This window comes from Macaca fascicularis, chromosome 9 (genome assembly GCF_037993035.2).
Source record: "Macaca fascicularis isolate 582-1 chromosome 9, T2T-MFA8v1.1".
Taxonomy (NCBI): Eukaryota; Metazoa; Chordata; class Mammalia; order Primates; family Cercopithecidae; genus Macaca; species Macaca fascicularis.
Genome location: NC_088383.1, coordinates 138,778,988 through 138,802,344, shown reverse-complemented (window position 1 = coordinate 138,802,344; position 23,357 = coordinate 138,778,988). Strand labels below are relative to the sequence as shown.

At 46.2% G+C, this 23,357-nt stretch overlaps 1 long non-coding RNA gene across 1 annotated transcript; it reads right to left on the bottom strand.

Moving 5' to 3' along the window:
* Positions 1–622: 622 nt before the first annotated feature.
* On the bottom strand, positions 623–11,348 carry LOC123566877 (uncharacterized). The gene is made up of 4 exons (XR_010577720.2): positions 11,212–11,348; positions 2,966–3,079; positions 2,372–2,487; positions 623–728 (listed from the first exon to the last, which is right to left on the bottom strand). It is a non-coding gene; the product is annotated as an uncharacterized lncRNA (long non-coding RNA).
* Positions 11,349–23,357: the final 12,009 nt, after the last annotated feature.

Here is a 23,357-nt window from a genome sequence, read left to right as displayed (position 1 = left end):
CCAGATCCACGGGTGGCCACAGGGACACGTTCTCTGGGGAGTGCCATCAGTTTTGGTGAGTCTCCACCCCCATCCCCACCCCTCCAGCTGGCTCTACACTACCCCACAGACAGCATGATACAGAAGCATGCGGGTCTCCCAGTCCCCATGTGCCAAGACCTTGAGATCTGGGCAGAGAAAATCTTGGCTAACTCCTAGCCAGCATCCAGTGGAAGCCCCAGTGCTCTCCTCAGCAGAGCCTGCCCTGCCCCCCAGGCCACTCCAGGGTGGTGTCCCCCGGGGAAGACTCGAAAGCATCGGAGGCCGCCAGCCTCCAGCCTCCAGCCTCCCAGTGGGTCTCCTGAGTGCCCTGGATGAACCTGCACCTTCCTCACCCCTGCAAGGGGCACCTAGTCAAAGCTGAGGGGGGAAGCTGAGGTCCCACTGAGTCTCTGGTACTTAGTGGGGATCTAGAAGGGCCTTTTGTCCCTCCTGGAAAGACTGGGGCCGGGACAAAGTGAGGGCAGGCACTACTTCGGGAGGAGGCGAACACTGTTTCTGATTCAAGATTCCTCAGAGACCATCTCTTAAATATAGTCTCCAAAGTGAGTCAAATACTCCACACATCTAACAGCAACACTCACCTTTGCCGCCCCCGGTGATCTGCGGAGCACTTCATCCACACCGTCTCTCTTGTCCTCCCACAACGTGCTGTGCTGGAGCCGGCTCCCCACTTCCAGGCGGTGAAACTGCAGTTCAGAAAGTTCAGATGATGGTCACTAGGCTGAAAGGACCAGGGCCCGAGGCCAGGTGACGTCTCCAATCTTCAAACCCTACCCTCTCTCCACTGACTTAGGTTTCAGGTATCTTCAGTAAGAAAGACTGGCTGGGCACGGTGGCTCACGCCTGTAATCCCAGCACTTTGGGAGGCCAAGACAGGTGGATCACTTGAGGTCAGGAGTTCAAGACCAGCCTGGCCAACATGGTGAAAGCCCGTCTCTACTAAAATTACAAAAAAAATTAGCCGGGTGTGGTGGTGGGCACCTGTGATCCCAGCTACTTGGGAGGCCGAGGCAGGAGAATGGCTTGAACCCTGGAGGTGGAGGTTGCACTGAGCTGAGACTGTGCCATTGCACTCCAGCCTGGGCACCAAGAGTGAGACTCTGTCTCAAAATAAATAAATAAATAAAAAAGAAAAAAAAAAAAAAAGAAAGAGAGAGAAGGAGGAGTATCTAAATGGAAGCGAGGAGAGAAGTCACACTTCCCTGAGAAGATCCTAACCAAGCCACCCACAGGGTTTGGAGAGCCTGACTCAGTCGAGGCCACCTGTACAGGCCACAAGTGGAAACTGGCTTGCCCAGTGCAGCTCAGTTGGGGTCAGAGGGCCTTGCCTCAGAACATAACCAATGTCACACTTCTACGCTCCCAAAACCGGAGGCAAAAGACCATTTCTCCCAGGGACTTTGAAGCTGCCATGAGGCCTCGGAACCGCTGGCTCCCTGTGCTCTCCATGGGTTTCCTGGGGTCCACATGGGGTCCACACATGGGGCTGGTGAGCCAGTGTGGGAAGGGTACACTGAGCCCATCCCATGGTGCAAGAGTGGGAGGGAGATGCAGGTTAGGACTGAGGCAGCCAGAGGGGCTGGGCTGCAAGGGGTTAGGCCTGCAGCTGGTGCCCAGCAAGCGCTCAACAAAAGTCAGCTTCTGTGACTGCCAGCAAGGTAATAATGGGCTAAGGATGGAGTGAAGAAGAGGAAAATAAGAGCAATCATGATTTGGAGGGTAGACTTGCAATGAGTAACAACAATATCAAAAGTGTTGGCTGAAAAAGACACAAAGGGTCAGAAGGGGACACAGGTGTCTCTCACCAGACTGCCCCATCAGACCATCCCCTCTCCCAACACTCCACATTGATGGTGGGCCATGGACAACAATGGTGTTGGTGCAGCTTGCTAAGCCATCACAGGGTTCATTAGCTAAGCTAGATATAAAACTTGTTTTTCCACCTATAAGGGACCAGATCCTTCACTGCCTGTGCTACTACTGTGGGTCTGGCAGAACACAGGGCTGATACAGGGAAGCTGCCATCAGGAGAGAGAGAAAAGATGCCTGTAACCATCTCAACAGAGGGATTATATTCTTAATATACAATGAGCTTTTGCAAATCAATAAGACTCAGTGAAAACCCTAAAGAGAAAAGAGGCAAATTTACACTCCATTCACAAGGGCACAATAAAAGTGGTCAATAAGCTTAGGAAATTATATTCAACCTCATTTAAAAATACATATCAAATTAAAATAATGAGATGAATTTTTTTAACCTATTAAATTAGAAAAGATTTTTCTTGAAAGCTAATACACAATGCTGTTGATGGAGAAAGGGTATTCTTACAGTAGTCAGTAGAAGGGTAAATTGGTACAAGCCTTCTGGAAATCATTCTGACATATCAAGAGACTTAAAAATATTCATATCCTTTTTACTGACTAATTCCACTCCAAGGAATCAATCTGAAAGAAATAATCAGATATTAGACAAGACTTTTAAGTCCAAAATTGTTAGCTATGGCAATATTTATCAAAAAATTAGAAAGAACCCAAATGGCTCAAAATAGGAATTGGTCATTAAATTATGATATAGCCATTATAATGGAATATTATATATTCTATTAAAACATAAAGATTATGTTTTTGAAGTATATCTAATAAAATGCTCAGCATCAAATGACATAAAATTAGGTAAAACAAGCATATAATACTGTTTATATAGAACATAATTCCAATTTGTAATTTTTTTTTTTTTTTTGAGACACAGTCTTGCTCAGTCACCCAGGCTGGAGTGCGGTGGCGCGATCTCGGCTCACTGCAAGCTCCGCCTCCTGGGTTCACGCCGTTCTCCTGCCTCAGCCTCCTGAGTAGCTGGGACTACAGGCGCCTGCCACCACTCCCGGCTAGTTTTTTTGTATTGTTAGTAGAGACGGGGTCTCACCGTGTCAGCCAGGATGGTCTCGATCTCCTGACCTCGTGATCCGCCCGTCTTGGCCTCCCAAAGTGCTGGGATTCCAGGCGTGAGCCACCACGCCCGGCCCCAATTTGTAAATTTCTATGTAGAGAGAAGACAATAAATAATATATAAAAATATACATATATTTAGAAAAAATACTGGTCAGAGTTACAGCAAAATTAACAGTAGGTATATCTGGGAGGTGAAAACTTACACATTACATTCATATTTTCCCAGTTTTCTTCTGAATAGACAGGCAGGGTTATGTGTTGGAGAACACTGCTTACCATATCACTGTCTCACCACTCTGCCCTCCTGCTACAGTGAACAAGGTAGGGGAGACAACTAACTCAGAGCCATCAGATTGGTCTAGAACACTGAGGCCTGATGGGATGGGCATTGGTGCATGGCTACCTGGAATCTGAGCTGGGGCTGACATAGTGCTGAGAGAGCAGACACCAGACTGACAAGTGGGCAGGAAAGAGGACAGGTGCACAGGGGTGTGGAGATCTGGGCTGCGTGGTCCAAAGCGGAGAGATCCTAAGGGAGGAGTTCCCATGAAGCCCCACTGAATTCCTTGCTCTGCCTTTCTCAGCATGTCTCTGGGGACTGATACTATCTTCACTTTTATCTGAACTACCTGGAGGAAGTTTCTGCTGCCTGCAACCAAACAGTTACTGACCAGGCAAATTAGGGAAAAGAAATCTTAAAATTAGCATTATAAGAGAACCAAAAATAACTTACAAGGTATGAGGTTTAGTAAATACATTTAGCAAGATTAATGAATACAAGGTCAATATACAACTGTATTTCTATGACAATAATACTATTTTTATAATAGGAATTTTTAAAATGCCATTTAAAAATTTTCAATGCCATTTACAACAGCATTAAAAACGCCAAATACTTAGAAAGAAAGCTATCAAAGTTATGCAAGATGTCTTCACAGGAAACCACAAAATTGTACTGAGAGAAAATTTTAAAATCTTAATAAATGAAGGAATATACCATATTCATGGATTGGAAAAGTACCTGTTGAGATGATGTCAACTATTCCTCCCAACACTGACCTACAGATTTAGTACAATCTCAATCAAATTCCACTAGGTGCTTTTCTTAAAATTGATAAGCTCATCCTAAAATTTACTTGGAACTGTAAATGATCCAGAGGAGCCAAGGAAATTCTGACAGAGACAGAGGCTGGAGGATTTGAACCACCCAAACCAAGACATTTTATGAGGCTGTAATAACTAAGACACTTTGGTATTAGAACAAGAACAGACAAATAACCTAACAGCACAGACAGTCCAGAAACAGACCTCCTATTCATGGTCACCTGATTGACGACAGAGGAGGCACTGAAATGCAATGGCAGAGAGCAGCCTTTCCAATAAGTGGTGCTGAGGGTAGTGGAAACACACATGATAAAGACTGGATTACGCCCTTCTCACACACGTGAAAGGATAAACTCAGATGGTTGGGCACCCTAAGATATGATGATTCCCCAGCTCTGAAGAGGAAAGGAACAGTGTGTAGAGACCAAGTGAACAGCTGATGTTAAACCAAGGTTAAGGGAATACCCAAGATCTAGCGATGAGCTGGAGCTATGAGCACCCACTTGCTTGGGCAGGTATGCAGGAGAGAGAATCTTTAAAGGGAAGAACAAAACCCAGCCCAGTTCCCTCCAGCTGACTCCTTGGGCTTGTTCACCTAGGGCTGCATCAATGCCTTGGACAGGATGGAGACCCAGAACTTTGTGGTAGCTATCACGGGGGAGTTGGTAAGAGTAGGCAACCTCAAAAGGTAGCTGTTCTGAAACACTTTCAAAACGTCCTATGGTTTTCTTGTTAAAATAAATTAAAGATCTAAATCAACTAAAAATTCCCATGTTCATGGATTGGAAGACAATATTTTTAACAACACAAAATTGATCTACAGATTCAACGCAATCCCTACTATAATCACAGTTGGCTTCTTTCTAGAAACGAATAAGCTCATCCTAAAATTCATATGATATTGCACCAGACACGGAATAACCAAAAAACACTCTTGAAAAAGAACAATGTTAAAGGATTCCCATATTTTGATTTCAAAACTTACTACAAAGCAACAGCAATTGACATTGTGGTACTGGCATAGGATAGACATATCAGTGAAATAAAATTGAGAGTCCAGAAGTATAATTATGTGTCTATGGTCAACTGAGTTTTGACAAAACTGCCAAGGTCTTTCAATGGGAAAAGAATAGTCTCCTCGACAAATGGTGCTGGACAACTGGAGAGCCACAAGCAAAAGAACAAAATTATATTTGTACCTCACATCATATAAAAAATTAACTCAAAATGGATCAAGGGTCTAACTGTAAGAGTTAAAACTGTAAAAACTCTTAGAAGAAAACAGGGCTCTTCGTGACCTTGAATTTGACAATGGACGTGACACAAATCTTAGATGTGATACCAGAAGCATAAGCTGCAGAAGAAAAATAGATAAATCGGACTTCACCACAATGAAAAACTTCTATGTTTCGAAAGACACTACTAAGAAAGTGAAAAGACAACCCAAAGAATGAGAGAAATGATTTGCAAACCACTTATCTGATAAGGGACTTGCACCTAGAATGTAAGAAGAACTCTTACAAATCAATAATATAAAGACAGATCACTCAATTTAAAAATAGGAAGATGACCTCAATAGACATTTTCTCAAAGAAGTTATACAAATTCCTAATATCCATGTGAAAAGATGCTCAACATCATTAGTCATTAGGTAAATGCAAGTCGAAACTACAATGAGTTACCACTTCACACCCAGTCAGATGGCTGTAATAAGCAGGTCATAATAACCAGTGTTGGTGAGGATATGGAGAAATTAGAACACTCACACATTGTTGATGGGAGTCTGAAATGGTGTCACCACTTTGGAAAACAATCCAACAATTCCTCAAATGGTCAAACATGGAGGTACCATATGACCTAGTATTTCCAATCCCAGGTATAGACCCAAGAGAAACGAAAAACATAAATTCACATAAAAACTTGCACATGAAAGATTATAGCCATAGTATTCACAATAGCTAAAAGGTGGAAAACACCCAAATGTCCATTATGACTTACTTATTTTTAAAAATTATTTATTTATTTATTTATTTAGACAGTCTCTCACTCTGTTTCCCAGGCTGCAGTGCAGTGGCACAATCAAGGCTCACTGCAGCCCTGACCTCCTAGGCTCAAATGGTCCTCCCACCTCAGCCTCTTCGTACCTGGGACTGCAGGCATGCACCACCATGCCTGGCTGATTTTTGTATTTTATCAAGAGATGGGGTTGCGCTATGTTTCCCAGGCTGGTCTCAAACTCCTGGTCTCAAGTGATCCTCCCTCCTCAGCCTCCTGAAATGCTGGGATTACTGGTGTGAGCCACCATGCCCGGCCATTAATGGATTTTTAAAACATTGTACATCCATACAACAGAATATTATTCAACCATAAGAGGAATGACATGCAGAAACACGCTACCACATGGATGAATCTTAAAAACGTTATGCTGAATGAAAGAAGTCAATAACCAAGAAACTCATATTATATGTTTTCATTTGTGTCATGTCCCGAATAGATAAATCTACATACACAGAAAGTAGAGGAATAGTTGACTTAGGGCTGGCGGACATGGAGTGATAGGGGTATCAGCCAAGGGGTATGTATAGGTTTCTTCCCGAAGTGATAAAAATGTTCTAAAATTGACTGTGGTAGTAGTTGCACCTTTCAGTGAATATGTTAAAAAAAACCATTGAATTGTACACTTTAAGTGAGTGCACTGTATAGTATGTGAATTATTTCTTGAAAAGTCTGCTATAAAAAATTAAAAAGCCCTGTGGTTTTATCAGAGCATAAAAAATGAACATTATTTTTCATGAAGAATTACTCTTAAGTGTTTTGGTGTTCTGGGGAAACCATCTTTCCTGGAGCACATGGCCAGGACTCATGCTACAGGCTGGCACCAGGCTGGCACATGGGATCCCAGGGCCCTCCTGCGTCTTTGTCCTAAGATGACCAAGACCCCACCACCACCTGCTCCCCAGGAGGGGCTGCTTGGTGTCCACACACCTTGGAGGGGGAAGGTGGTCTTGCAGGCCCCTATTGACCCCTTATCTCTAGGCCACCAAAGTGGAGATCATGGCTCCTAGTTCTTGCCTGGGGTGAGACCAAGGCAGATCCACACTCCCCACAAGGTCTTGGCCCCACATGGCGCCAGGTGGGAGAGCCTGCTCCCTCCCCGGCCTGGACTCTGCCACTGCTCTTTGGAGGCCACTCTTGGTCCTCTGTGGAACACACATACACAGGGCTTCTCCTCCAAGGTCATTTCCAAATGACATGAAGGAAAAGTAAAATCCTTCCAGATGGCTTTTTAAAAAGCAGTTTCATTATTTTCTAAACATTTCAGAAGACTCAGCTCCACTATTTTTAACATAGTTCTTTTCTTACATTTCTTTAAAACTTGTCTCTTTCAGTCGGATTTCCGGAGTCTCAGCAGATGCCACCCCTGCCACCCTGCTCTAAGCCACATCAGTGCGTCCCTGGCGGATGGTTGCAGCCTCCTAACTGGTCCCCTCACTCCTGCCCTTGCCCTGCAGCGCTGTCTCTCTGTGCCTTGACACCATAGTCAGAGGGGCCCTTAAAATGAAAGGAATACCACCCTTGTACCCCCTCCACAGACCTTCCAAGGGCCACAAGGACACTGAGGGTCAGCCACTACCCTGCCACACCTCCCCCCCCGCCTCTGCTGCTGCAGAAGCTCCTGCTTGACGCCCTGCGCTTGCTGTTCCCTCTCCCTGGAGCTCTCTTCTGCAAAAACACCTGCTGTGCTCCCCAATTCATGTCTCACCCCTGGCCCAGGGAGGCAGCCCTGCCTGCCTGTCTAAAACTAACCCCCACCCCAAACACCACACATATACCTTTCCCTTTCCCTTTCATTTTATTTTTCTCCTTAGCACTTACACCATTTAATGAAGTTTAGGCTTTACTTAATTAACTTCTGCACTGTCTCCCCATGAGAAGGGAAGCCTCCTGAGGAGAGGGGCTGGTCTGCTTGGATTATGCTGCATCCCCAGAACCCCAGCTTGTGCAAACCAAATTTTCAGGGAAACAGTGTTCCTTACTGTGTCTTCAACCAAGGCAAGGGTTCTTAACCTAGGGTCTATAAACTTGAATGAAAAACAAAAATTTAACTTTATTTTCACTAATAGCTATAAAATTCAACATTTCCTTATGAGTACAGGCAAGAAGCCACAGTCATTTTAGCAGTATCAGATGGTTTATGGTTTGTGACTTGGAGATTCTGGTAATAATTAACTCAACTGTTCCTAGATTTTGTTTAATGCATGAATAATGAAGAAGCACATATACAATTATATCTCAAATTTTATTTTTAATGTTTTGCTAACTATTCAATATAATTAATTTTTTCTGTGATTGTATGTATTTTATTTTGTGGACAATGAAAACATTGTTCTGGGGAAGGGGTATGCAGGCTTCACCAGCCTGATTCAGGGGTCCACGCACATAACAGAAGCAGGACCCTGGACCAAGGCATCTGCTTCTGTGCTCGAGGCACACGGCTCAATATCACACTACAGTGGCCCATTAATAAACCAGTTCTTTCATTATCTAGCATGGTTTTGCCCCACAGTGCATAGTTCTTGTGTTAGTTTATAATACACATTCATTAAAGTAATAGAACTACATAAAAAGAGCTCCAGACTTAGGCCTGACAGCCTCTGTGCAGGCCAAGTGGGTCATTCAATGCCAGCTCCATCCTGAGTATTTGTGAAGACCTTGTGGTAGGCCAGGTCCTGAGCCAGAAGAAAGACAGGCATTAAACACGTAATAATCCCCCTACCCTTTTTTTTACTTTCTTGTAATCCAGGCTTATTTCCCAAATAAAAGTCATGAACATGTATTTGAAGATAAAGGTTAATCCTCCTTATCCCAACTCTGCCTAAACCCCTTCAGCTTGCAGGCAGATGCACTATTACCAGTGGGCTGTCAATCTTTCTGGACCTTGTTTGAAGGACATTACAAACAGACAGACATCTACATATAGTTGTAAAACCATGAGATGGATCATACAATAACTTTTATATTATTCTCATCATCCTTCCCCCATTAGCACTTACACCATTTAATGAAGTTCCCTGTCAGTGCATGTGGATCCACCCATCCTTTTTCGTGGCTGTAGAATAATCTGTTGTTACATATGAAACCACATTTATGGAACCAGTCCCCTCTTGAAAATTTCATACTCTTTGCTATTAAAATGTGTTATAGTAACAAATAAGTAGAAAATCAAAAAATTTAAAGATACCATTAAAAAAGATACCCCCACAGGTGAGGTGCAGTGGCTCATGCCTGTAATCCCAGCACTTTGGGAGACCGAGGCGGGCGGATCACCTGAGGTCAGGAGATTGAGACCATCCTAGCTAACACAGTGAAGCCCTGTCTCTACTAAAAATACAAAAAATTAGCCAGGCATGGTGGCGGGCGCCTGTAGTCCCAGCTACTTGGGAGGCTGAGGCAGGAGAATGGTGTGAACCTGGGAGGCAGAGCTTGCAGTGAGCTGAGATCACACCATTGCACTCCAGCCTGGGCGATAGAGCGAGACTCCATCTCAAAACAAACAAACAAACAAACAAACAAACAAACAAAAAAAACCCCCACAATGGCAGCAAAACATCAAATATCCAGAAATAAATGGAATTTATTTATTCAAAATTGGTACAGTGAAAACCACAAAACATAATTGAGAAAAACATTTTAACAATCTAAGTAGTTGGAGAGATATACCATGTCAATGGATTAGAAAACTCATTATTGTAAATACCTAAATTTACCCCAAATTGATCTGCAGATTAAACACAATCTTAATAAAAATGTTAGCAGGTTTAGTTTGATGAGCTGATTCTGAAATTTATAGGGACATGCAAAGGGCTAAGGATAGCAACATAATCTTCAATAAGAATAAAACTGGAAAACTTAGACCATCACCCAGCAAGGCTTATTTTAAAGCTGTCCTAATTAAAACAACATATTATTGGTGCAAAGATAGCCTGAAAGTTTACTAAAATGGGTGACAGCCCAGAAACAGATCCACACATATGACAAAATGAGACTGGGTCAACAAATGGTGCTGAGTCAATCGGCTTTATCTCTTGAAAAAAATAAAGCTAACCCCTGCCTTACACCATATAAAAAAGCAAGTCTAGATGGATTTCTAGCTGCACGTGAAAGATAAAACAACAAAGTTTTTAGAAGAAAACATGGGAGAATATCTTTGTGACCTTGTGATGGGCAAAGATACACTAAACAGAAAACAAAAAACTTTAACCATAAAATAAACGGATAGATTGGACTACATTAAAATCAAGAAATGCTGTTCTTCAAAATGATACATTAAGAAAATGAAAAGACAAGCCACAGAGTGGGGAAAGACACTTGCAAGATATATATCTCACAAAGAATTTATATCGGAATATAAAGAACCCCTGTATATCTTTAGAAAAAAGCAGACGGTCTCACAGAAAAATGGACACAAACCTGAACAAGAAACATAAAGAAAATCATATATCCAAATAGTAAATTCACATCTTAAAGATGTTAAACTTCATTAACCATCAGGAAAATTAAAATTAAAAGATAAAGTGATACCACTGTATCTCCACCAGAATGACTAATCTGAGAAAGTCAAACAATATCATGTTTTGGCAACGATTTGGGTCCACTGGAAGTCTCACACGTTGCTGGTGGGAATGTGAATTGGTAGAAGCACTTGAGAAAACTCTTTTGTAGCTTCTACCAAAGCTGAACATTATGACTTGGCAATCTCACCACTAGGTATACAACCAATTGAAATGAGTACATATTTCACTAAAGTACATGCACAACAAAGTTAATGGCAGCAGTATTTTTAAAAGTCAACAACTGGAAACATGGCGAACATGGTCACGGGTAGCAAAATGTCTAAATAAAATTGTGTCATATTCATACGATATGAATATTGTACAAAATAATGAGAATACATTTGCTATCATTATATGCATTGATATGAAATGAATCTCACAAACATAATGTCAACCAAAAAAAGTCAGACACGAAAGAGAGTACACTATATGATTTCCCTTTATATCAAGTTAAAAATAGGCAAAACTCATCAATGGTGTGAAAAGGCAGAGTTGAACTTACCCAAGTAGGGTGATAGTGGCTAGGAGGAGGTCAGAGGGAGCCTGCTGAACTCCAGATCAGGATTCAGGTAGGTTCACCTTGTGAATTGTATAGGGCTGGATGCCTACGGTTCTTGAATGTCGCAGTACCTAGTTCCTACTTCAATAAAAAGTTTATATTTAAAAAGTGCTATAGAGAACACCCTTGTACTCGTATATTTGTGCATTAATCAGTGTTTCTTCAGGAAAGAGCCTCTGAAGTGGGGTTTTTGGCTTATTTGTTAAATGTATACTTTAAATTTGGACAGGTGCGGTCAAATGTTCTTATTCGCCAACATGTAAGAAAATCCCTATTTCACCCCACCTTCACCCGTACTAAATACATTCCTTCCTTCATTTAAAAGTATTTATTGTCAAAAGGATAAATATGTCTAAGTCTGCTTATATGAGGTATCTAGAGTGGTCAAATTCATAGAGACGGAAAGTAGAATGAGGGCTGCCAGGGGCTGGGGAGGGGAGGATGGAGAGTTATTGTTTAAAGGGGAAGAGTTTCAGTTTGCAAGATGAAATGAGTTCTAGAGATTCACAGAGGTGATGATTACACAATAGTGTAAATGTACTTCCATCTCTCTGACCTGGACACCTAAAATATGATTAAAATTATAAATGGCTGGGCATGGTGGCTCATGCCTATAATCTTAGCACTTTGGGAGACTAAGGCAGGAGGATCACTTGAGCCCAGGAGTTCAAGACCAACCTGAGCAACACAGGGAGACTCTGCCTCTACAGAAAAGACAAGACTTGCTGGCCATGGCGGTGCATGCCTGTGGGCCCAGCTACTTGGGAGGCTGAGATGGGAGGATCGCTTGAGCCCGGGAGGTTGAGGCAGCAGTGAGCTGTGATTGCAGCGCTTTACTCCAGCCTGGATGACAAAGGAAGACCTTGTCTCAAAAAAGTTGTAAATGTCATATATCTTTTGGCAAAGTTAAATAAATGAAAAATATATTTACTGAGTGCCTCTTAGGTGCCAAGCACTGTTCTGGGTGTTGGGAATTTAGCCAAGAATAAAACAGACAAACATTTACTGTTCTTGTAGGACAAACATTCTAGTGAGAATACTTGCAGTCCAACTTTTTGCTAATCTGATTGGTGATAATAAAATCTTACTGTTTTAATTCACATTTGCTAATTCCTAATACATTTTAGCATATTCTCACACATGTATGTAGCTTTTATATTTCTTCTGTGAACTGCCTATTGATATCATTTGCCCATTTTTTATTGGGTTGTCTTTTGCTTGTTAATTTGCAAGAGCTCTTTGTATTTGATGGTGTTGGCCTCCTTGTTTATATGTTGCAAATATCTTCTCTCCACCGATGACTTTGCTTTGGGCTTCTCTCCCTGTGCAAAGGCCCCACCCCTCCCCAGCCATCTGTAAGTCAATCTTTTATGGCTTCTAGTTCTTTGTTTAGAATGACATTCTCCATCCTAAGATTAAAACACAAAATTATCTTACACTTTATCTTAGTAATTTGATGGTTTTCATAGTTTTAGCCTATAGTTCTTTAATCTCTCTAGGGTTTAATTTTATGTTTTATACAAGGAGAAATTTAATTTTATTTTTTCCAAATGGGGAACAAAGTATCCCCAAACCATATATTGAGTTGTCAGCTCATCTTTTCTACTGATTTTAAAGATCACATTATTCATTTCTAAATTCTTTTTTATTTTTAAATTCCCTTCTACTGACCTTTTAGAGTATTCCTGCCTAGACTCCATCTATTGTTAATTCTTGTACTTTAAAAAAATGTTAATTCCCAGAAGAGCAAACTTCCTCTAAGAATCTTAATAGGTTCTCAGCTATTTCTGTTCATTTACTCGTCCATGTAACTTTTTTTTTTTTTTTTTTTTTTTTTTTTGAGATGAGGCTCTTGCTTTGTTTCACAGACTGGAGTACACTGGCGTGATCATGGCTCAATGAAACTTCGAGAGCCTGGGTTCAAGTGATCCTCCCACCTCAGTCTCCCGAGTAGTTGGGACAATAGGTGTGTGCCACCACCCTGGGCTCATTTTTAATTTTTTTTGTAGAGATGGAGTCTCCCCGTGTTGCCCAGGCTGGGCTCAAACTTCTGGGCTCAAGCAATCCTCCCACCTTGGCCTCCCAAAGTGTTGGAATTACAGGCATGAGCCACTGCACTCAGCCTAATTTCAGAATCAGTTTGATGCTGTACATGGTTTTATAACATGGGGGCTGTTGATGCAATAGAGTTGCTCCATTCAGATACATATTAAGTCTCTTCATTTATTACATAACAATTTAAAAGCAACTGCAGTAGGTGCTTTGCAGGAAACCTATTCAGTGCTTTGAGAACACAGAATTGGGAGGGCCTTCCTTGGTCTCGGCCAGCAGCAGGAATGAGGGGGTTTGAGAAATAGGAAGGCTTTCTTCCAGAAATCCTGTGTTGGTTTATTCTGGAAACTGATTAGAAATTAATGAAGCAAAGTTGGGGTGGGGGACGAGTCTTGCAAACACAGCAAGAACAGCATGTGCTAAGGTCCTGGGGCCACAGAGACGCCAACATGGCCACAAGAGCAAAGTGATGTCAGGAGGCAGCGTGGGGCGTCTCCTCTCGCAGGCCTGCAGCTGGAATTTCCTTCTGTAGTTGATACAGACCTGTCACCCTCCAAGTCCTAATCCTGACCTTAACTGGGAGCAAGGAAGATACAGACTCACAGAGCCAGGGACTGTCTGAGTAATGAGGGTCCTTAGAGGTCACTTAAGTCCACCCATCCTCATGTGGATTGGGGGATTAGCAGAGCCAAGGTCATAGTGACCGTCAGTGTGGAAATTTCACTGAAGGGATCAAAAGCCAAAAGCCGGTTCTTTGAAAAGATCAACAAAATTGATAAATCTCCAGTAAGACTGATCAGGAAAGCTGAAAAGGGAACACCGCTATAGACCTGATGAACATTAAAAGGATAGTAAGAGGACATTGTGAAAATAAACAGGCTAAGAAGTTTGACAACACAGAAAAAAAATGAACGAATTCTTTGTAAAACACAACTTGCCAAAACAGACACATGATGAAATGGAAACTCCCAAGGATCCTGTGTCTGTTAAAAAGCAACAATAATTAAGACAATGTGGTACTGGTAGAGGGCTGGAGAGACAGATCACTGGAACAGAATAAGGAGTCCAGAAAAGGACTCACATATATAAAGTCATCTGATTTTTGACAGGGCACCAGTGGAATTCAATGGAAAAAGAAAATATTTTCTATTTTTATTTATTTACTTTTTTGAGACGGAGTCTCGCTCTGTTGCCCAGGCTGGAGTGCAGTGGCGCAATCTTGGCTCACTACAAGCTCCGCCTCCCGGGTTCACGCCATTCTCCTGCCTCAGCCTCCCGAGTAGCTGGGACTACAGGTGCCCGCCACCTCGCCCGGCTAATTTTTTGTATTTTTAGTAGATACAGGGTTTCACTGTGTTGGCCAGGATGGTCTTGATCTCCTGACCTCGTGATCCACCCGCCTCGGCCTCCCAAGAGGTGAGATTTTTTCATATCTCACCATATGAAAAAATTACTTTGAGATGTATAATTGGCCCAAACAGAAATGTTAAAACTATACAACTTCTGGAAAAAACCCACAGGAAGCTATCTCTAAAACACACAGGAAACTCTCTCTATAGACTTGGGATAGGCAAAGATTTCTTAAGCAGGACATAAAAAGCGCTAACAATGAAAGAAAAAACTGATAAACTGGACTTCATAAAAACTTAAAAATTCTGCTCATCAAAGGACACCATAAAGAAAATACAAAGACACACTATGGCCGGGTGCAGTGACTCATGCCCATAATTCCAGCACTTTGGGAGGCCAAGGCAGACGAATAGCTTGAGGCCAGGAGTTTGAGACCATCCTGGTCAACATGGAGAAAACCCATCTCTACAAAAAATACAAAAAATAGCAGGGTGTGATGGTGCATGCCTGTGGTCCCAGCTACTTGGGAGGGTGAGGTGGGAGGATTGCTTGAGCCCAGAGGTCAAGGATGCAGTGAGCCAGACTGCACCACTGCACTCTAGCCTGGGCAACAGTGAGAGACCGTATTAACACAAAAATTTTTTTTTTAAATTGAAACAAAGACACGCCACAGACTAGGATAAAATGTTCACAATGTATACATCAGAAAAGAGCTTGTCAATATGTAGAGAAGACACAGATCACAAGAAAAAACCAAGAACACTGCAGCACCGGGCTGAGGCCCAGCAAGCAGCGTCTCATCACTAACAGGCCCCAGAATAAATCCCAGGGAGCCTCGTTGGGCCCCTCCATGCACGGAGCTTCCTACCTGGGTGACACTGCTCCTTCCACGTGCTAGATGTTTGCCTTGTTTGCTGGCTGGAGAAGAACTTGCACCCTCAGTGTTCACCTCATAGGGTGATCTTATAGGGTGCTGCTGGTTTTCTTTCCCCCAAAGTAAACACAGCACGTAAACACCTGTGGAAAGAAAAGGGAACCCTTCCTTCAACACAGGAGCAGGGTGGAGAGCACAGTGGGTTTTGGCCCAAACCTAAGCTGCTCGCCCACTCCCTGCTAGCCCTGTGAGCCAGGGGGAGGCCCTGCCAACCAGGGGAGGCAAACACTCCTGTTCTTGCTTGGACCTAAGCCCACTGCTTGCCCTGCTGCCCGCGCTTCTGGGTAAAATGGAGTGAACAATGGTGTCCACATTCTCCCGCAGCCAAGTATATTCCAAATCCCCAAGCTGGGGCCTGTGCAGGCAGCCCTGAGTGCCAGTGGACAAAATGTCCTGGGCCTTCCAGGGCCACTGGGCTCAGGCACACAATGGACACTTTCCCGGCTTTGCCCTCGAGTGGTGGCCTCATTGCCTCTGTCCAGTGCCAGTTTTTGGAAAAGCTGCTCCACCCTGACAAGCGTGGGTCCCACTGGTGCCCCAGGCGAAGCCAAGGCCCAGGCACCAGAATCTACCTTCTAACATCAAAGCGGCTGCTTCTGCGTGGGGCCAAGGCTGACAGGGTGTAGGCAGGGTGGGACTCAGGCTACAGAGTGTGGAGATGGCAGATGCCGGGGCAAGGCCATCACAATGAGTCCTTCCTGGCCAGGTACCAGCCTGGTCCTGTCCAGTGGGGCGGGGACAGCCTGAGGGAGGTGCCTCAAGGAATCCAGTGGCCCTGGTGGCCACACTGACCCAGTCTCTCCAACCCCTCCTGGCCATGCAGTGGGTGTGGGCAGCAGTGACCAGAGTGCTCAGGGCCTGCAAGTCCACCGCCCAGGGATGCCTGGGCTCCAGGCAGGGGTGCAGTAGAACCCCTACAAGGCTGGACCTTTCTAGGCTGTGCCTGGTGCACAGAGGCCTCTCGGGGACACAGGAGGATTCCAGCCCCAGGGGGCTCACAAGCTGCCAGGGAAGAGGCCGTCTCCTGCATGGCTGGGTCCTGTCCCGGCTGGCCCAGCAGGCGGGTGGGGATGCTGGCTGTGGTGGCCTTGGGGAGGCAGTGGCAGTGGCAGGCACAGGACCCCACAGGGTGGTAGTGCCTGTGGGAAAGCCTCATCCTGACCACTCAGCGTCAGGGAGTGGGCAGGAGCAGGGCTCTGAGCATAACAGAGGGGCTGCCCACCAAAGAGCGGAGGGGGTGCTGGCTTCCTGGGAGATGCAGGGTGGACGTAACCATCATTCAACACAGGGTGAGCCGGCAGCAACGCTCAGGCCTCTCCCATCAATGTGGGTGAGGCGGGAAGCTTCAAAGATGCGTCGGTCAGCCCTGCCTCCAGGGACCCCTCCATGTGGCAGGAAGATGCCTGGGGGTGCAGCGAGCCACGCTTTAGAGGGCTGCCCAGGGCCTCGGAAAGGAGAAAGACCTGCCAGAACCGCCCTCTGCCCTGGGTCTCTCGGGCAACCAGGCCATTCAGTCCCTGCAGCCCCTCCTGCCTGGCTCCTCCAAGTGACTGGCTCCAGGTCCGTCCCTTCTGAAGAGCCAGGACAGCTGCCTCATGGACCGCAGAGGACTCAGGACCGGGTCAGAGTCCAGTCGCCCTCAGAAGAGCAGAGAGACCTTAGGAAATGCCGACTCGGAGACTTCTCATCTAAGATGAGGACATCACCGCCTGCCCCTGGAGGGCTGCTGCCAAGAGCAAGGAGAGCCTTGTAAACTGTAAAGTGCCGTGCTCGTGGGAGGTGCTGGAGGGCCCTGAGCTACCTCTCTGGGCCCCCTGGGTGGCTTTAGACGATCTCCTACAGAGGTCTGATCCATGTGGGGAAACTAAGAGACATAGAAGCAAAGAAATTGAATGAAGCGTTTGTGTGAGTTTCAGAGGAATTTCGATTCCAAAGGCAGTTTTTATGGGCAGCTAAAGTGTCTCCTTGACAAAAATAAGTTTCTAACGAGGAAGTTATGGAGCAACTGATGAAGCCCAAGTACTGTAAATCATTAGCAATGGCCAGCCTCCCGCCAGGGTCGCTGGAGGAGCTCAAAGATGAGGAGACAGAGATAAGGAATAAAAATAGAAAATAGAGCTCAAAAAACACAAATAGTTCTCAAAAACACTGGAAAGCTGCTGATAAGATTTTTCTTCTTTATAAAAGCTCAGGGATAGTCCGAGCATTAGAGGCCACTGAATGGTACCTTTAGGAATAGCGGAGATGGGAGGGAAACCTGGTTAATGAGAGACTGAGGCACCCCTGCTGTGGCTCCAGGGCTGGCAGGTTGAGGAGGAGGCAGATCACAGAGATAAAAGGGGAGGCATGAACCCTAGGAGGAATGCTGATTTCGTTGTTTAAGGCTGAGAAATAAGAGAGTAGCAGCAAAAGGCCAGCCCCTAATCAGAACTCTTTGTCTGGCAGAAGTTCATGCATTTAGACTCATCAGGGTGGGGACGGGAGCTAGGCTGTCGGGAGGGCCATGGTGGGAAGAAGAGGCTTTGACGATAAATACGAACTATCACTCTGACATCCAGACCTGTGGCTGCTACTTCCCCAGCCTTTGCCAGAAGAGGCTGTCTTAGGCTGTTAGGGCTCCTATCACAAAATCCCATGGACTGAGTAGCTTGGAAACAACAGAATTGTATTTCTCACAGTTCCTAAGGTCGGGAAGTTCAAGATCAAGGCACCAGCAGATCTGCTGTCTGCCCTCTGCCTAGTTCGCAGATGGTACCTTCCTGCTGTGCCCTCCCAGGGTGGCAGGGCCAAGGCAGCTCTCTGAGGCCTTTCATAATAAGGGCACCCATCTCCTTCATGAGGGCTCCACCCTCACGACCTAACCACCTCCTAAAAGGGCCCACCTCTTAACAACATCACTTTAGGGGTTAGGGTTTCAACATATGAACTTGGGGCTGGTGTGGGGGACATAGACATTCAGACCATCGCAGAGGTTTTTGGGGTCTGCTTTAAAGAACAGAGAAGGCTCAGCTGAAAACAAACCATTGATTTGCACAATGTGGATATGCTACGCTGTCCAAAAGTAATTTGCCTTCTCTGTAGATTGAGGTAAACTTCAGAAATAGCCCATTGGGTCTGGAAGGGCACTGGGCTAGACCATTAGGTTTTGTACCAGGCTCTGAAGCTCCCTTTGGAACTGGCCCCTTGCTACCCTGGCAACCCAGTGGCTTCAAATAACAGTTGGGGATTCAATGAGGCGTCTTTGGTTTGAGCAGGAGGCCTGCAGAGTGTGGGCAGCAGCGAATGGTCACTGGGAGAAGGCTTTTGCTATAACAATTTCACACAGTCCGAGACCCTGGTTTGTTGCTTTCTTTTAGCCAGACAAACTTTAATCACTTGCCTGCAAACATAGGAGCTTCCACGCTGCGCTCAGAAATGACCTTGGTGTGATGGTTTCTTCCGAGACCTGCAGAACACACAGCAAGACGAAACCAGTGGGAAAACGAATCTGCGTTAAATGAGAAGCACCTTGCACCATTTTAACACATAGCTCTGTTTTGTAAACAATCTTGGTTTTTCACCATAATTCAATTGACAGTTGAAGTAACTAGAAACAGTTTTCGGGGGAAGGGCTTTTCAACATGAAACTGAAGAAATCAGTCAACAGGTCTCCTTCCCATGGATGCTACTAGCAGGTAACCAAAGTTGACTGGTTAGATAATAGATAATGAAACTTGTAGCCACAGAGGACTAGAAAAATTAATTGCGTTTCATGGAATTGTACCACAAGTTGCCAAACTGAAGACACACTTTATGGTTCGGGTTTCTTTCCGCATTTAGTCAGTGAAGTGGTGTCACCCTTCTCAAACAGGGAGCCCGGGAAATGGCCACAGGTTCTCTTTTTGATGTTGGCCGTCTTCCTCCACCAGCGCTAAGTGGTCTGTGCATCGGGAGGGAGAAGTGGCTCCTTTTTAACCCTAATGGATTTACCCAGATCATACTCTTCATTCTCCTAAAACCCAAGCCTTAATTATCTCGGTGCCTGGGGGACTCGGTATAGAGCCGTAAACATCACACCACAGAGTTTGGCTTTAGGAAAACCAGTTTCTTCCTATGAAGGCATCACTTCTTGGGACAGACAACGGCAGCACTTCCAGCTCTGCCCCACACTGTCTTGGGGACAAAGGAGAAGGAGCACCAGTGGGGAACTCTCCAGCCTTGGCAGGGGTGTGCACCCATCACCCAGTGTGGAGCAGCCTCGATGGGGCAGGGAGCACCGCCCAAAGTGGAGGATCTCCCTTGCAGGGAGTGAGGGGATGATGGGCTTTGCATCATTTTGGGTTTACTCTGCCCAGAAAGCTCTAGGGGCACTCGAGGGCTCACACTTAGGCAGAAGTCGATCCTGTGTTTGCTGTGATGGAGAGGAGATCCTCACCATTGCTTTTTCTCCTAGAACTTTTCTAATCAGAATGGATCTCGCTGTCAGGAGGCCAGAGGCCATCAGAAGTGAGCTATGGGCAAGGCGATTTCCTGGACATGCAGACAGGGGAGCTTGGTGCTCTCAGACTTTTTTTTTTTCGGTCTAACAAGAATCAATATTTAAGATTATGCAATGTCCGTACCAGCCTGAAGTAGCTGCCAACCCAAGGACAAGGGTTAGATAATTTACAATGCAAGGAATCCATTCTTTTGAGAGGGGGAAGGGAAAAAAAATCAAGATTTAAGCTTCTTATCCTGGGCTGAACTTTTCTCCTCCATTCTTAATGGCACTGGGCGTAAATAAACCATCCATTCTGTTTTGTATGAATGGTCTGTACTTTGCACAGATTCTGTGGAATCGACAGGCCAGTTGTAGATCCTTGACCACAGGTTTGAGCTATGACTGCCTTGGAAACAGCACTTATTTACATTTTTTTCAACATACAGTACTGTCATTTAGCCTGATCAAAATCTACCCTGATCTTCTTTTACCCCAGCAATCAGCAGAGAGAGCCTTTTTATTGTCGGCAACTAATGGTTCTTCTGTCCCATATTTTTAATGTGAAAATTAAATATTTATAAATGCCTCATCAATAGCATCCCATAACCAGGTCCTCCGAAGCTGCAGACCGGGGCCCGTGCTCATTCACATGAAGTCAGAGGTCACAGGTCAAGTGAGCAGCTCGCAGCGGCTGTGGGGTGCATCTGCTGTCACCAGGATCTGGACAATTATTTATGGGGCAGGGCTTATTTGTGAAAAAGCCCACATCATGGCCAGGAGAAGTTTCCTTTGTCTCCATAAAGCGCCTTCGGGTGAGGTGTTTACTGGAATCACAGGCTCCTGCTCCCTGCCGGTGACCTTCCTAACACTGTCCATTTTGAGGTGCCTCCAGGAGGAAGCTCTCCGCTTTCCCAACCCTCAGAAGAACTTTGGTGCGACACTTTCCAGGCCCTAGGGGACAGGGGCCATGGGGATGGGGAGAAGGGACTGGGATGTCTAGGGTGCCTGTTCCCCCCACTGAGGATGGGGCTTGGTTGGAAGCCAGTGGTGGATTTTAAACAGAAAGCATGCACCCTCTGTGCTCCTGGAGACCCGTGGGGGCATCGGCCTCAGGGGGTGGTACTGCAGATGGCCAGTGCCGGGAGGAGGGGGCAGGGTCCAGAAGGGAGACCCCGGCATGGACCAGGGCAGTGGCAGAGCAGAGTGAGAGGAGGCTCCGGTGGGGGTTGAGGGTTTAGTTGACAGATGGAGGCAGTAGAAAGGGGTTTAGCCACCCCAGGAGAGATGGAGGAGAAGCCCAGGCCAGCTGCTGGAGCACGGCAGCTCTTCCACGCGCACTGTTCCACACACCTTCGAAGGGCAGCACCGCTACCCAGGTGAGCGAGCCTTCTTAGCCCGGAAACAGGCAGTCCCATGAGGGAGCCCTGGGAAGCAACCTCTCAGGGCCTGGGCTTGGGGAAGTGGTGAGCCGGGAGCCACCTGGCAATTTTGGGCAAGCCACACGCTCGCTCGGGGGCTGGGTATCCCCTCCCGAAAGATGCAGGCAGTGAGCCTTGCCTATTTTCCTTAGAGGGCTCTTCGCAATATGAAGTGGGATGGTGGGGTCTCCGGGGCTGGAGGACGAAGGGGGTCGATGATCGATAAGGTCTGGGTGCGCCCCACTGCTGGACACGAAGGGCTCTGGGGAAAGAGCGCCGGGGGGGTCTGTGCACCAAACATAACCAAACCCTATTGAAAACATGGGGGGAGCTTTCTGAAGACTTGAAGGAAAGAGAGCAAGGACAGAAATCTCCTGTCTCACCCTCCCACCCTGAATGCCCTCCCACGCTGGGGCAAAGGGCAGAAGGAAACGGAAGCCCGTCTGCTTTCCCGGCCGTGCTGCCCACGAACTGGAGCTGCTGGCAGGCTGCGCATCTCCCTGACTGTGGCCCCATCCAACCCCTGACTCCAGAAAATAGAGCCAGGGTGACACAGGAGGCGACCCAGCCAGGAGGAGTGAGCCCCGCCTGGCTCAGTCCCTGCTGCTCTGTGGGGCCCAGAGGCCCCTGTTCCTCTACAGCGGGGAGGCTGCCATCTGCTCTGCCCATCTCTTGGGATTACCGTGAGTTTCCATAAAATGAACAACGTCCGCACAGGCACGAGCTTCGGAAACCGTCAAGTGCTGTCCACGTATAACGACTACTCTGGTTTTCACGCATGAATTCATGGATGCTTCTTCAAGCTCCTGGGGTCAGGGGGACCACCCTCCTTCCTCAAAACAAGTCAGAAAATACCCAGAGTAAGACCGGCACAAACATCTCATACCCAAAACCAGCTCTGCAATTGCAGGGCATGCTCATGATCCCTCCCCTCCCCCTGCTTCTCCCCACCCCCCATCCCCTTACCCCACCGGACTGCAAACTCCTAGAAGGCAGGGCTGGTTGCTGGGGCCTCCTGCTTGGGAACCCCATCAGAGAGGGGAGGAAATGAATATGCAACCCTGGACTGTAAATCTCAATGTCTGGAAGGCACTCTTCCAAGACAGGAAAGCGAGACGGCTAAAGCACCCTGGTTAATAGTGATGCATTGATAAAGTGATATTGATCATTATTGAGACTGGTCGGCCATCCACAGGGAAACACAAAACCAGCAGGGCAGCCTGGGCGAGCATGCACCTCTGTGGGCCAACCCGAGGGACGGCCGGCCCTCGTAACTCCGCGATGATGATGAACACGTATTGATTTCTTTAGTGCCTCTCCTCAGCCCCAGAGCACTTCATGCACTTATTGGAAAGTGCCTGAAACCAAATTGAAGACAGGCCCAACGAGGAGTATCAATCCAAACGTTACAACAGGTCTTCAGCTGCCCCGGTTCCAAACACTTAAGGAAGCGCTGTGCCCCACTCTGTTCAATAGCTGCCTCCGCCTTGCCAGGAAAACAAAAAAGAGGAGGTTAGTGTCTACACACGGCTTCCAGGGAAGGAGCTCGAGCAGTCCGCAGATCCGCGGACATCCCTGCACGCTGTGCTCCTCACTCAGTGCACACACTGTGGGCTGCTTCCCCTCTCCTGTCTTGAGTCCTGGGGCATCTTGAGTCCTGGGGCAGCTCTGCAGCCGCCCGCCCAGGCCAAGGCTCTGAGTCCCCTGTGGAGGGGCTGCCCTGTGGCATGGCCACCTGAAACTCCACAGGCCTCGGGGACCCATGGGGTAGCTTGCCAGGGACCAATGCAGGATGTCTGGGCTCCAGAAAACATAACCATTTAGTAAAACTAAAACCATTGAGTCTTATTTGGGAAGAATTTCAAGCTTACAGGAA